Source organism: Lissotriton vulgaris, chromosome 6 (genome assembly GCF_964263255.1).
Source record: "Lissotriton vulgaris chromosome 6, aLisVul1.2, whole genome shotgun sequence".
NCBI lineage: Eukaryota > Metazoa > Chordata > Amphibia > Caudata > Salamandridae > Lissotriton > Lissotriton vulgaris.
Genome location: NC_141694.1, coordinates 1,489,941,321 through 1,489,954,511, shown reverse-complemented (window position 1 = coordinate 1,489,954,511; position 13,191 = coordinate 1,489,941,321). Strand labels below are relative to the sequence as shown.

Here is a 13,191-nt window from a genome sequence, read left to right as displayed (position 1 = left end):
CCAGTGAACACCAAACGTAAGGAGGTTGAGACGGATGGGGACAGGAGGGGACGGTGTGTTCCATGACAGCGGAGTGTGGAGTCTATTTTCCATCATTACAGCGCCTTCCCATCCCCACGCAACCATTACCAGTAATGAACATGAAAACTGCATTCTGGGACTGGTAGTCGCGGTACATGATGCAATATACCAGGGACAATTGCGATTAGCATGTGCGCCAGGAGGGGCGGAGCAGCGCTGGACTAATCAGGTGAGGCGTGATATTTGTGTCAGTGAAAATTGCCGCCACCTGAAGCATTCACACCCGTGGCGCTGATGAAGGCTAATCCTAAGCCGAAATGCATACGCCTTTTTGCGGGTGATGTGATCGTCTCCTACCTGCTTGAATGGAATAAATGCTGTCTCCACCAGTTCTCCTGTGTTGGCCTCTTCACTCTCGCCGTTGGAGGGGGTGATGGAACGATATATATATATATATATATATACCAACACTCTGTCACTCTTCAGTGTACATTCCAAAGACTGAGACGGACCACGATGTCGTGCTGCAGTATTTTATTGCTAGATCATATATAACACATTTCCATGACATAGAGAAATGTACTCTGAACTTATTTCAACATCGCCTTTATTTTTGAAGAAAAAGGCAAGGTGATAGCAGGCAGATTAGCCCACCAGGCTGCATTTATAACACTCATTAAAAACTGGCGCTGTGCCTTTAAGACCTCCAGGACCTCTAGGCGATAGTGCTGCTCCAATTGACGCAGGAGTTAAAGTATGTAGCACCAGTTCTAGTAGCCCAAGAGCCAAAGGAAGCTGAGGTCTAGTGGAAGACCTGTGGTGAGGGGTCTCGAAAATGACAGATGTTGATGGAGTCGCGGAAGGCATCTCAGTATTGAGTTTCGCGCCCCTCTGCATAGGACCTCATTAAACGTAATGATTTAATCCACAGGTGATACTCTGATTAGAGGAGTAGACGACAAGGTACTAGAGTAGTCTGCCACCAAAGATCTGGACAAATTGGTGACCATGATGGAGACCTTCGCCTGTGCTTTCTAGGCGTAAGAAGTCGAGATCTGGACTGGAAACGCCTAAGAGGTGATCGTGATCTATGTCCGCATGTAGTTGGAGATCTTTGAGGCGACCTTGCAGCTGGTGTCGATGGAAACACTTGCTTGTCTGTGGTACTAGAAGGAGAATACATTTGGGAATAGTCAGACCCAGGACTGCGTCTTTGAATCTTCCACTTCTTTATACTCTTCAGCCATCTCAAGGACAGATTGATTGGAGGCCCTATGCTGCTCTTGAGCCGAGGAAGCCTCAGGCGTGATTTGAACAATCTTCCGGCCTGGGGAGGGTGAAGCACTCCTTGACGCTTCCCCTTAGACGCAAGGTCCTGAGTTTCCCTCTCCTGAATCTCCATCAACATCGAAAGATGCCTCAAAGCCGGTACTGGTGACCGATTCATTCTCCGTCTATTAGCTGGTGGAGACATACGGGAGGCGTGAGGTCTCAACATCAACCTCCTCAACGTCGACCTCCCTGATGGCGATGATAGAGCTCGCCCTGCCGTCGATGATGGTAAAGCAGTAGAGCATCTGCGCACAAGACCTGTCCTCTATGTCAGTGGTGTCCTTGACGTCGGCACTGGGGACTTCGACGGCGACCGACCCTGTCGGCGATGAGTCTTCGACATCGATTGTCTGTACTCCGTCGACGAGGGGAGGTAGACCTCGGTTGATGAGAAGCTGACGCATGTCTAGATTTAGATTTACTTGCCATGCCTGGCATCGCCCACTTCGGTGGCGATCTGGTCTTCGCCGTAGACTGTGATAAGGGTCTTACTGTAGACAACTTAGAAGTAGAAGGAGAGCAAAGGGGTATTTTTGACATCGATCTTTACCCTAACTGTGAATCAGACAGATGTTTTTTTTTTCCCTTTTTTCTTGTCCTCTGATCTTACTTGAGAGGAGGGTTCTTAAGAGGGATGTCCTTCCAGGCCAGTTATAGACTCTTTTCCTCTCTCTTCTGCATGGCATGCAGCTTGATCTTCTCCCTTACGCTAACAGTCCTTCTGGAAAACTGCTGGCAGTAGTAGCACATGTCTGGTCTGTCTGAGGATGGCAATCACAAAATACAGACCGAGTGCGGATCGGATTTCCCCATTTTCTTCCCCTAAGAAGGACACTTATTAAATAAGGCTGGCATTTCTGACAAGAAAGATTGCTGGAAAGTCAGAAAAAATTATGAAATGGTGCTGCGAGTACTTAAAAATAGTTGAAGTAAAAATAAATGCAACCTCAAAATACCAATCGGTGAGAGAAATTCACTAACTGTCGAGCTAAATGCTCTAGGATCCTCACAGAAGGAGCCGGAAAATGAACTGACCTAACTGTTACCTGTAGGGCATGATGGGAGCCTGGAGGTCCTGGAGGTCTTAAAGGCAGTGCACTCGTTTTTGATGAGTGCTATATATGGAGCCTGTTGGGCTAATCTGCCTGCTATCACCTTGCCTTTTTCTTTGAAAATAAAGGCTATGTTCAAATAAGTTAAGAGTACATTTCTCTGTCGTGAAAATGTTGTTGTATATGATTTATTTTAAATGAAAAATACAATATAATATTGGCATATTTGAGCCTCATTTTAGGCTTCAGGCTGCATAGTTATATACATTTCTGTATATTATATATGCATATTATGTTTATATGGATGTATGTTTACACAGGACTAGTCCTCAGATTTGATTAAATATGCATTAATATATAATTTATATGCATATATTTTTTGTTAATGCTCTGGTGTCCCCGCATGTGGGCGGGACTATTCAGTGCTTATGACTTTGATGAGTATACCCCTGGAAGAGAACCAGGATTACAGCTAAATACCTTATCCTTCCTAACCCCTTGCATGCTCATGACGAGCTCAGCTCATCATGAGCTACAGTGCTCCGGTGCTCATGACGAGCTGAGCTCGTCATGGCCTTTAGAACGCTCGCACGCTGGGCTAATTCCCCTGCTGTGCTGAACGTTCTAAAGAAACGGGTGTGGCCGTGACGAGCTCAGCCCGTCATGAGCACAGGAGCACTGTAGCTCATGACGAGCGCGCGCCCCCCCTCCCCCCAGCACAGCGGGGGAATGTACCCAGCAGGGAAGGGGTTAATGAACTGTCTAATAGTGATTATCCAGTATTTGGGTATCTTTCATAGATTCACATGCCTGAATCATTCCCCATCGTCGAGATGAGAGTCCCAAGGTAAAATATTCAAGCAGTGCTTTAAAAGCTTCATAGGCTATAAGAGCTGTAAGCCAAGTAAATAGTAGCGTATCTATGTCCTTTAAAAAAAAGGACCAAATGTTGGAACCTAGCCAATCAGCTGTCGGCACCCTCTAGAACACACTCAGCAGAGGCAGGTTTTTACCACAAATTGTGTGGAAAGGAGTCTCCCTGAGTGCTACTCCGTTTTTCTTCAACTTTCTCTATCTTTGCATTATGTCTGACAAAAAAGTCCTTTTCTGCCCATGTAAAACCTGTGGCAAGAACAGAGTCCATGTGGATGATCCACAAAAAGAGTGTAATAACGCCTTTATCCAAGGCATGAGGTGAGAAGTATGTAATATCTGCTGCACCTTCTTAAATAAAACCCTCAAGGAAGGAAAGGGAGGTTTGTTATTGTGGCTTCAAACCATGAAACACCACTCGCCTTCTTCTGATAAGGAAGATGATAGAGCCTCTACATCCATAAGAGGACCAGATCGAAGGACAGTTCCTCAGGTGAAGGCAGGAAACATTACAAACAAGCCTTCCTAGGACCCCAAGGCTTCAAAAAAAGAGAAGGTAGCTAAACACTCCTCTGAGCAAGCGTTCTCTATGCCTGGCAGTAAAGAGGAGATCGGCATAGTTTATCTTCGTCAGATTCTGTGAGTAAGAAACCTCTCCAAAAATCATCGTTGACAACACTTTCTCACTCGTCGACAACATTCAGTGTTAAGTCGGCGGCAATTCAGGCTCCAATGCTGTCTATCAGAGTCTCTCCGTCGACGACGAGTCTCCCCCATCGTCGTCGAAGACAGTCGACGATCCCTCGTCAACTAAGATCCCGGCGACGACCTTTTCGATGGGACGGCTCTCTCACTGATGAGGACACCTTCGACGAGGAGACCGCCGATGAGGACACCGTCGACGATGGAATTTTCCATTCCTGTGGTTTCTGCACCGTGGACGAGGATTACTGAAGTCACCAGAGTAACTAAGACTTTCCTACGGCCATCCATGCAAGAGTTTAGTAAGGTTTCGCCCTTTCGTCACATCTACTAGAGGGCTATGTAGAAGATGATAATGCCGATAATGGTCTTTATGGGGTGGCTCACAGCCCATTGGAGCTCCACGTAAAGTGTCAGATTGAGGAAAGGCGTAGGATGGACGTTTGAGGAAACCTTATACCTGAAGACTGAAGACTAAAGACAAGATGCAGGAAAGATACTGGTGGAAGGGGAGCGTGCAGCTTCGGAAACCATTGACTGTGCCTTTGATGTAGCCAATACTGGTTTTAGACAACTTGCGGGAGCTGCTGTGCTTAGATGGCAAGGATGGCTGAAAGCAACCACCGTAAGGCCTAAGATGCAGACAAAGGTGTTGGATATGGCTTTCGATGGTGAGTCCCTCTTCGGAAAGCACATAGATGAAGAGCTGTTGACGATTAAAAATGACACGGACACCGCAAAGTTGTTGGCCTAATTTCAACACAGAAAGGTGTCCTTCAGAGGTGCTACGGGTCGAAAATTTGCACCTTACAAAGGAGGTTACCAGAGAGCTCAGCAGTATTTGCATACCAGTCTCAATTACGCCAATCTTACAGTCCTCTATCTTACCGTCAGTCATTTACGGCTGGTTTCTTTCGCCAGGGAGGCCACAAACTAATGCCTCAACAAGGTCTTGACTCAGGCAGGAAACAATGATCATGCCAGGGTACCAGACTCCCTCCCCTCCCAACCTGTGGGTGCGAATATTTCCAGCTATGTCCACTGTTGACGCGAAATAACATCGGATCTCTGGGTACTAGACCTTGTCACCAATGGTCACACTTTAAAATTCATTCAGCGACCACCGATTACTCCACACAAGAGTGTGTCCCTCCCCCCTCCCCCCCTCGTCTTCACTTATTATGCAAAGAGGCTTTGGTTATGCTTGCCAAAGGAGCGTTAGAGGATGTCGCAAAAGGGAAAAGGTTTATATTCTCATTTTTTCCTAATAAAAAAGAAACCAGGAGAATGGAGATTGATTCTGGATCTGAGAAATCTCAACAAGGTTCTCAAGAAACAAATGTTACAATGGTGACGCTTTCCAATATCCTAGGTCGCTTGAATGAAGGGGACTTTATGACCTCACTCGACATGGAAGACGCATATTTTCATATCCCAAACCATCCGAAACATAGGAAATTCCTAAGATTCACGGTGGCTGGCACCCACTATCAATAGAGAGTACTTCAGTTTGGCCTCAAACCGGCGCCAAGGATCTTCACCAAGTGCCTAGCACCCGTAGCAGCAGACTTGCGATCTCAAGGGCTTCAAGTATTCCTGTATCTCGACGACTGGCTACTCAAAGAACCAACAGCACAGAAGGCCAGTCAAGCTACAAGCACCTGCCTTCACAGGTTCAGGACTTTGGCACTCACTGTAAACAAACAGAAGTCTTTGCTCCATCCAAGTCTAAATCCTATCCTTCCTGGAAGCGTCCATAGATACCATCCAGTGCAAAGCTTTTCTATCTCACAAAAGACAGATATGTTTGCAAAGACTTGTGAAAAGCATATCAAGAAAAAGGTCACTTTCTGTGCGAATGTACAAGTTGATCCTCGGGATGTTTTCTTCAGCAATAGATCTGGTGCCACTAGCCAGACTGAGAATGAGGCCTTTCAAGAGGAGCTACAAAAACAATGGTAAAAGGCTTTGGGATTTATTTATTTATTTTATTTTATGTAGTTTGTAGAACGCACAGCTACCCCCGAAGGGGTGTCCCGGCGCTAGAACCTGAACCTCCAAAGGAGAGGAGAGGAGCAAGGAGGGAGAACAGCGGAGTAGATCAGAGTCCAGAGAAGAGCCAAGTTTTGAGTCTGGCCCTGAAGATGGATTCGGAGGGACAGAATCTAAGATCGACTGGCAGAGCGTTCCACAGTTTTGCCGCAATAACACTGAACCCTCTGCCACCCATTTTGGAGAGTCTGAAACGGGGAGAGATCAGAAGGCGGAGGTCATTGGATCTCAGAGATCTGATGGAACGGGATATTGAGACGCGTTTTTTCAGGTAGTTGGGTCCGCGATCGTTGATGGCTCGGTAGGTCAGGGTAAGGATCTTGAACTGGATGCGGCTGGCCACAGGTAGCCAGTGAAGTTCCTTACGATATGCAGATACTGATTGACGGTAGGGAATATTGCCAATCAATCTGGCCGCCGCATTCTGAACAATCTGGAGCCGGTCAATCAGATATTGGGGGGCACCAGCATAGAGGCTATTAGCATAGTCCAGGTGGGACGTGATGAGGGCATGGGTAACTGTGCGGCGGGAATCCAGAGGGAGATAGGGGAGTATCTTTTTGATCATGCGCAACTTCAGGAAGCAGGCAGAGGTCACTTTATTGACCTGAGTTTTGCATGAAAGGGAGTCGTCAAACTGGAAACCCAGGTTACGAGCAGAGTGGACGGGAGAGGGAGCGGGATCAAGTGCCGTGGGCCACCACCAGGAGGAAGGGATGGAATTTTTCTGGTTAAAAAACAGCACCTCTGTCTTGTCTGCATTGAGTCTTAGGTGGTTTTCAGACATCCAGCCACTGATGTTGTTGAGGCACTGGCGGAAGTTGGTGAACGCGGAGTCCGAGTGGTCTCTGAAGGAGAACACTAGCTGGGTATCATCAGAATAGGAGACCACCCTGACTCCGTAGGACTCCACAACGCCGGCCAGTGGGGCAAGATAGATGTTAAAAAACAGAGGGCTGAGGGCAGAGCCCTGTGGCACACCGCATGACAAGGGTTTTTCCTTCGATTTAAAAGGCCGCAACAATACCCTTTGACTTCTTCCTGAAAGGAAGGACTCGATCCAGCTAAAGGCAGTGCCGCCAATGCCAATCTGTTTGAGTCGGTCAAGGAGGATGAGGTGGGAGACCGTATCAAATGCCGCGGACAGGTCGAGGAGGACTAGCATGGCCTCCTCGCCCCTGTCCACGCATTCCCGAATTGTTTCCGATACTTCCAGCAAAGCCGTCTCAGTGCTGAATCCCGCCCGAAATCCAGATTGTGAGTCGTGTAGTAGAGAGTTGCTTTCCAAATACTCCGTGAGTTGTAACTGCACGGCTTTTTCCAGGACCTTTGCGGGTTTAGGGAGAAGGGAAATGGGGCGGTAGTTGGCGAACACAGTGGGATCAGCATCTGCCTTTTTTAGGATGGGGATCACCAAGGCCTCCTTCCAAGTGGTAGGAAAAAAGCCATGGTGAAGGGAGGCGTTCCAGATGGAGAGGAAGGGGCAGGCTAACGAGGGGCCAGCTCTCCCATGAGTTTGGCAGGGACGGGGTCAGAGGGTGCACCAGATTTGCAATGGATGAGTAACCTGATAGCATCCTCCTGGGTGAGTTTATTGAAGGCGAGGAAGGACGGAGAAGCAGGGGGACTAGTGGAAGGAGGCCGGGAGACTGGCCCTTTAGGGAAGGAGATACATAGCTTGTTAATTTTTTCAAGGAAGAAATCTGAAAGTCCCTCGCACAGGGTCTGACTTGCCGAATTCTGAGTGGCCCTAGCCGGAGGACTAATGAAGTCTTTGACAATGGTGAAGAGGGTTTTTGACGAGTTTTTGGCATTGGCAATTTGAAGCGAGAAGTGATCTTTCATAGTGATTTTTTTATGTTTGAGAAATTTTTTCAAGGCAGCTTTGTAGGTAAGCTTAGCTTCAGGGTCATAGTTTTGTCTCCACTTCCGTTCGAGTGCTTTGCATCTGCTTTTTTCCTCACGGAGGGAGGTGGAGAACCAGGGAGCGGAGGGGCGAGATCTAGTGGAGGCAATGATTTTCTGGGGAGCAATGTAGTCAATAGCATTGATATGGGCAGTATTAAGCCTAGAGATATTTCCGTCAATATCAGAGGATAGATAATCCGTCTGGAAGTGGAATACCGGGTCCAAGGTGGCGCATGGATCCTTCGAGTATGTAGTTCAGATCACAACGTGAATGATTGAGGCACCGCAATGGTTGTTTCATGCTCCAAATCTGGTAAAAGGACTTTCCTCCAGACTACCCCAGACTTCATACTGACAACGGACACCTCCAAGGAGGGCTGGGGAGGTCACCTGCAAGAGTTACACATTCAGGACAAATGGTCCTTTGCCCAGAAACATCAGCACATCAACAGGCTGGAGCTCAAAGCCATCTTCCTATCTCTTCAGGTTTCCTTGCCGAGAATAGCGGCCTCCTCCGTGCTGGTCCGTACGAACAATACGACCAGCATGTATTATGTGAACAAACAAGTGGGAACCAAATCCATTACTCTATCTCACTAAGCGCAAGGGCTATGAGATTGGAGGACGCAACAGGGAAGCTCATTAAGGGTCGAGCATGTGAGAGGTCTGCACAATACTCTGGCAGACACGTTAAGCAGAACGCAAGCCACTTGCCACGAGTGGGATTGGAGCAGTCCCAACTCTACCATGTGTTTCAAAGGGGGGAGAAAACCAGCTTTAGACCTCTTCGCATCAACAGAGAATGCCAAATGCCAGTATTATGCTAACAGACTCCCTCTACCAGGGTCAAGGGGGAATGCCCTTTTAATGCGATGGTCCAGGATATATGCTACGCTTTCCCACATCCCGCTAATTCCCAGAGTATTATCCAAGATGAAGACAGAGGGCTGTTGTCTTATCCTGATAGCGCCAAGATGGCCCAGACAGTACTGGTTCGCGGAGCTACTTCTGATGTCAGAGTCGAGTCCCATAAGCCTGCAGCCATCCCCATCTCTGCTGGAGGGAGAAAAGGGCCAAGTGAATCATCCAGACCCACAGTCTCTTTATTTGCACGCGTGACTCCTGAGTGCCTAGAATTCAAGGACTTGGATATCTTGCAGAAGTGCAGGGAAGTTATTGCCAAATCTCGAGCAGGTAGCACTAATGAGACATACCGCCTAAAATGGAAGTGATTCTGTTCTTGGTGCCAGCGAAACGGCCTTCACCCGCTTCAAGCGCCTCCTGAGAAGATTTTACCATATCTCCTCTCTTTGGCCAAGGCAGGTCTCACTTTCTCCTTAGTGAAGGTTCACCTGGCTGCTGTTTCCCACTTTAGGAAGTCTCCTCAAGTTCCTTCTGTTTGTGTCTCCAGTCTTATAAAACAATTAATGAGGGGCCTTTTCCGCGCATTTCACCCTGTGCATGTGCCTCTTCCGGAATGGAAGCTTAATCTAGTCCTTGCACAGTTAATGAGGCAGCCATTTGAACCAATTCAGTTTGGCCAATAGCTTTTGGGATTTTTAAAACAGACTTGCAGGCTTTGATTATCAAGTTTAATAATCTGGCATCCTTTCCCTTAATGATAGGTGAGCCACATCAATAGTCAGAAGCAGGTTGGCTCCCATGACTTTCAGAAGATGTTCATATGATTATCATCTTTGTGTATCTCGTAGTGACTTAAAAGTGAATATAAGGATGATCTTTTTGCTCTTAAAAGGTTATAAGGACTTTTAAACAAGACTTTATTATCAAATAGGATGCCTAAATATTTATATGTCTTTACAATCTCAATTGTCCTTCATTTCACGTGCCAAGTTCGAGGTTTGTTAGTCGATGGACCTATTGCAATTATCTTGGTTTTCTTGACGATTATTTCCAAACAGTTTGCTGTAATGTATTATTCAAATGCAGTGATTAGCCGTTGCAATCCTAAAGGGGTTTGGCTAAGTAATATCGTGTTGTCAGCATACCGAAGATATTTTAAATGACAGTTGTTAAGTTTAGAAGGGTGAGCATTAATGGCTTGTAGGTGCGGATACAAATCTGACGTAAAAATATTAAAAAGGCGCAGGGCAAATACACAGCCTTTATTGAGGCCATTACAGGTCTTGATTCTTCTGGACAGGTTGAAGCCATCGTCTAACTTAACCTGTACCCGAGTATTTGTGTACAAAAGTATAAAAGCATCCAACAATTTTTGAGGGATACCCTATCCAGCAAGTTTTCTCCATTGTATATATTGTGAAACAGAAACAAATGCAGCTTTTAGGTCTATAAAGCAGAAGTATAACTTTTGCTTTTATTTAAAACGTTCGCTTCTCCAGCATGGTGAGAGTCCATAAGGTTTTGATTGTGGATTGGCCGTACAAAATCCCAATTGATTAATTGGAATATAAGTTTCTGCTTCTAAAATGTTTTTCCGTTCATTTTTATTCCACCCGTGCCAGCATCTCAAACAAAATTGTATGAAAGATTTATAATTTTAGAAGTGACCCTGGTGTTACGAAATAACTATAGAAAGAGTGCCTACAAAAGAATGCGGTTTAAGGCTTTTCTCTGCAAATTTACATGTACCAAAAAAGGAAAGCTAAATTGATGCAGATAGATTATGGGTTTTAGAAATCTCAAGAAAGAAGGACACATTCAAGCTGCTTACTTTTATCCAGATGCGATTAAGAAAGCAAGCTGTATGGTGTCCCTGATGGACACCTATTTCAATATTCTGATCCTTCAGTGTGCCAAATGTTTCTACCGATTTGTGTCCAGAACGGCAATGCCAGCATTTTCAGTTTAAAGTTCTGCCTTCAGAAAATTGTTCATTGTAGTTATAGCTAGTTTAGGTTACAAAAAGTCCATTGTGTCCTTACCGAGATGATTTGCTTATAAGGGCAGTCACCCAGACTAAGGTTAACTTCACAAGGCAATGGTGCTGGTACTTGACCTAGAATATTCCTTGATTTGAACTAAGAGGAATATGTTGCCAAAGATAAGGTGAGAATTAACAGACATTGCATTTTTAACAGCATTAGGCCTTTATGCAGCTAGTTACAATGGAGGTGTTTAGACCCTAGATACACGTTTTTAACATTGTTTATTCATGCACACATAAAGGTCATCAAATGTAAGTCTGAACTTAAAATTCCTATGGTCAACCCAGTTTCTCTTTTACAGCGCATTCTGTGAATAAGACATTTAATAGTAGGTCTTTAAGGGTGAATTGTTAACAAACTGTGTTAAAGCCTGAAGACAGGCATTGTGTGACATGGGATCTCACGGATTACTGTGGTAGGCAAGGGTTTTGAGGTGGGTCACTTCTGTGACAAATCCTGGTGATAAAAGTGGTTATTTTGATAAGCCTTTTGAATCCTTTTAGTTAAGTTTTATTGTTTTTACGACATGCAGTTGTATATGTATTTGGAGACAGACACTCTATTTCTCGCTGAAGACTCCATCAGGAGACAGGAACCTGCATAGCGCATTGAGCTGGGACACAGGCAACCAATCAAGAATGTATTAGAACATGGCACCTAGACATGCACAGCCAATCACAGGTCTGAAATGTCCATACAACTTAGCACAGGGACCCACAACCTTTTTAGTGCTGGATCCTGCATAGCACACCAAGATGGGACAGATGCAGCCAATCAAGGAGACTGGGATATGCTTAATGCACATCACTGGGACATGCACCAGCAGCCAGAAGGCTGAAATGTCCAAATAGCCTAGGTCAGGGACACACAGTTTATCAGTAACTGGAATGTGTGTAGAATTCGGACACATGAAGCCTTCCAAGAGACGGAAATGTGCGCCAACTGAACTGTGTTTCAGACAACAGACTGAGACAAAGACAGCCAATCTGGAAATAAATGTGCACAGTTCTAGGGCACATTAAATCAATCAAAATTGTGCAATGCATGTAGGGTACGGGCAGGTCCACGCAGATGGACAATCCAAAACCTGAAATTTGTGTCAAGCACATCACTGGGAGACACACAGCCAATCCAGGGGCATCCAAAATAGATCCCACTTTACATCATCTCCAGCATTTGTGAAATCACCTTTTCAGTGTTCGCACAATTTATCCATATATTTTCTTACATTGCTATGATCAGGCGGTCGCTGCTTCCTTTGAGCGCAGCATAAAAAGCTCTTGATATTTCTTGGTTTATCCGCACAGCCATTACTCCTGCTTTCAACTCCTGGGCAGATCATCTAACCCTGCTGGAGTTGTGGTCTGGTAGTAGGTTAGCAGTGTACACACTGTTCACTTGATTCGGGCGCTTTTCAAAATTACTTAATAAAGCACTATCTTCACATACAAATAATGGTTCTTTTTACTGTTGTATGACCTCAAATTTCACGCTGTGTCTAAAGCATCCACTAAATTCCTAAAATCCGATATGAAAAACTGACCTTTACTTAAAACTTCATATCTTTGCCTCTTTTTTTGTGTAAATATTATTTTCTTACTTTTTATGCCCTCCATACCACCTCTCTTCAAGAACAGCCTCCTCTGTCATGTGCATTTTTGCCTTACTCTCTGTTAATGTATTTCTCCAATTTGCCCGTAACCCATTTTAAAGGTATAAACCTCTTATTTTTCAAATCACAAAATCTAATCTCCTCTAGCCCATCTATTAACCACACTAACCATCTGCATGAACTCACATACCACTCCGCCCACTAATGTGCATTCCTAGCTCGTGCCAATTTATTCCACAACAGAGAAACTGGAGTGAATGCATCGAATGGTTTTCTTGAGAGCCTAAGACTAACTCCATTAACAAGCAATAGCATATAACTACGTACCTTGGGATCGGGAGCAGCTTGATTTCTGGTGTAAATCCCTCTATTGCCTTTTCAGGGGTAGGAAGTGCTATCACTGCAATTACATACAATACAGTTCGATGTCACTAAGTAGATTTGAAGTTGCAGATGGACCAACAGAGTAGTTTTTTGTTGTGTTTCACTCAAAACTGTTGTAAGCTTTGAGAATGGCAGATTAAATAAAGTACTATACCTATCATATTTCAAAGTAAATCAGCCACGTTTACCTGATCTACAATGGGATCAGTTGGAGGGCTAAACAAATAAGTTGGTATTGTTGGTAGCAGCAAGCACAATCTGATATCTGGAAAAAGCTTAGATTTCCCTGTTACAGTACATCTAATGTGAATTCGTTTTGTTTTAAACATTTTCAGGTCTCGGTGGC

At 45.1% G+C, this 13,191-nt stretch overlaps 1 protein-coding gene across 2 annotated transcripts in view; it reads left to right on the top strand.

Moving 5' to 3' along the window:
• The window catches only part of PSME4 (proteasome activator subunit 4), a 2,155,241-nt gene that overhangs the window by 688,870 nt on the left and 1,453,180 nt on the right, over window positions 1-13,191 (top strand). The window lies entirely within an intron of this gene.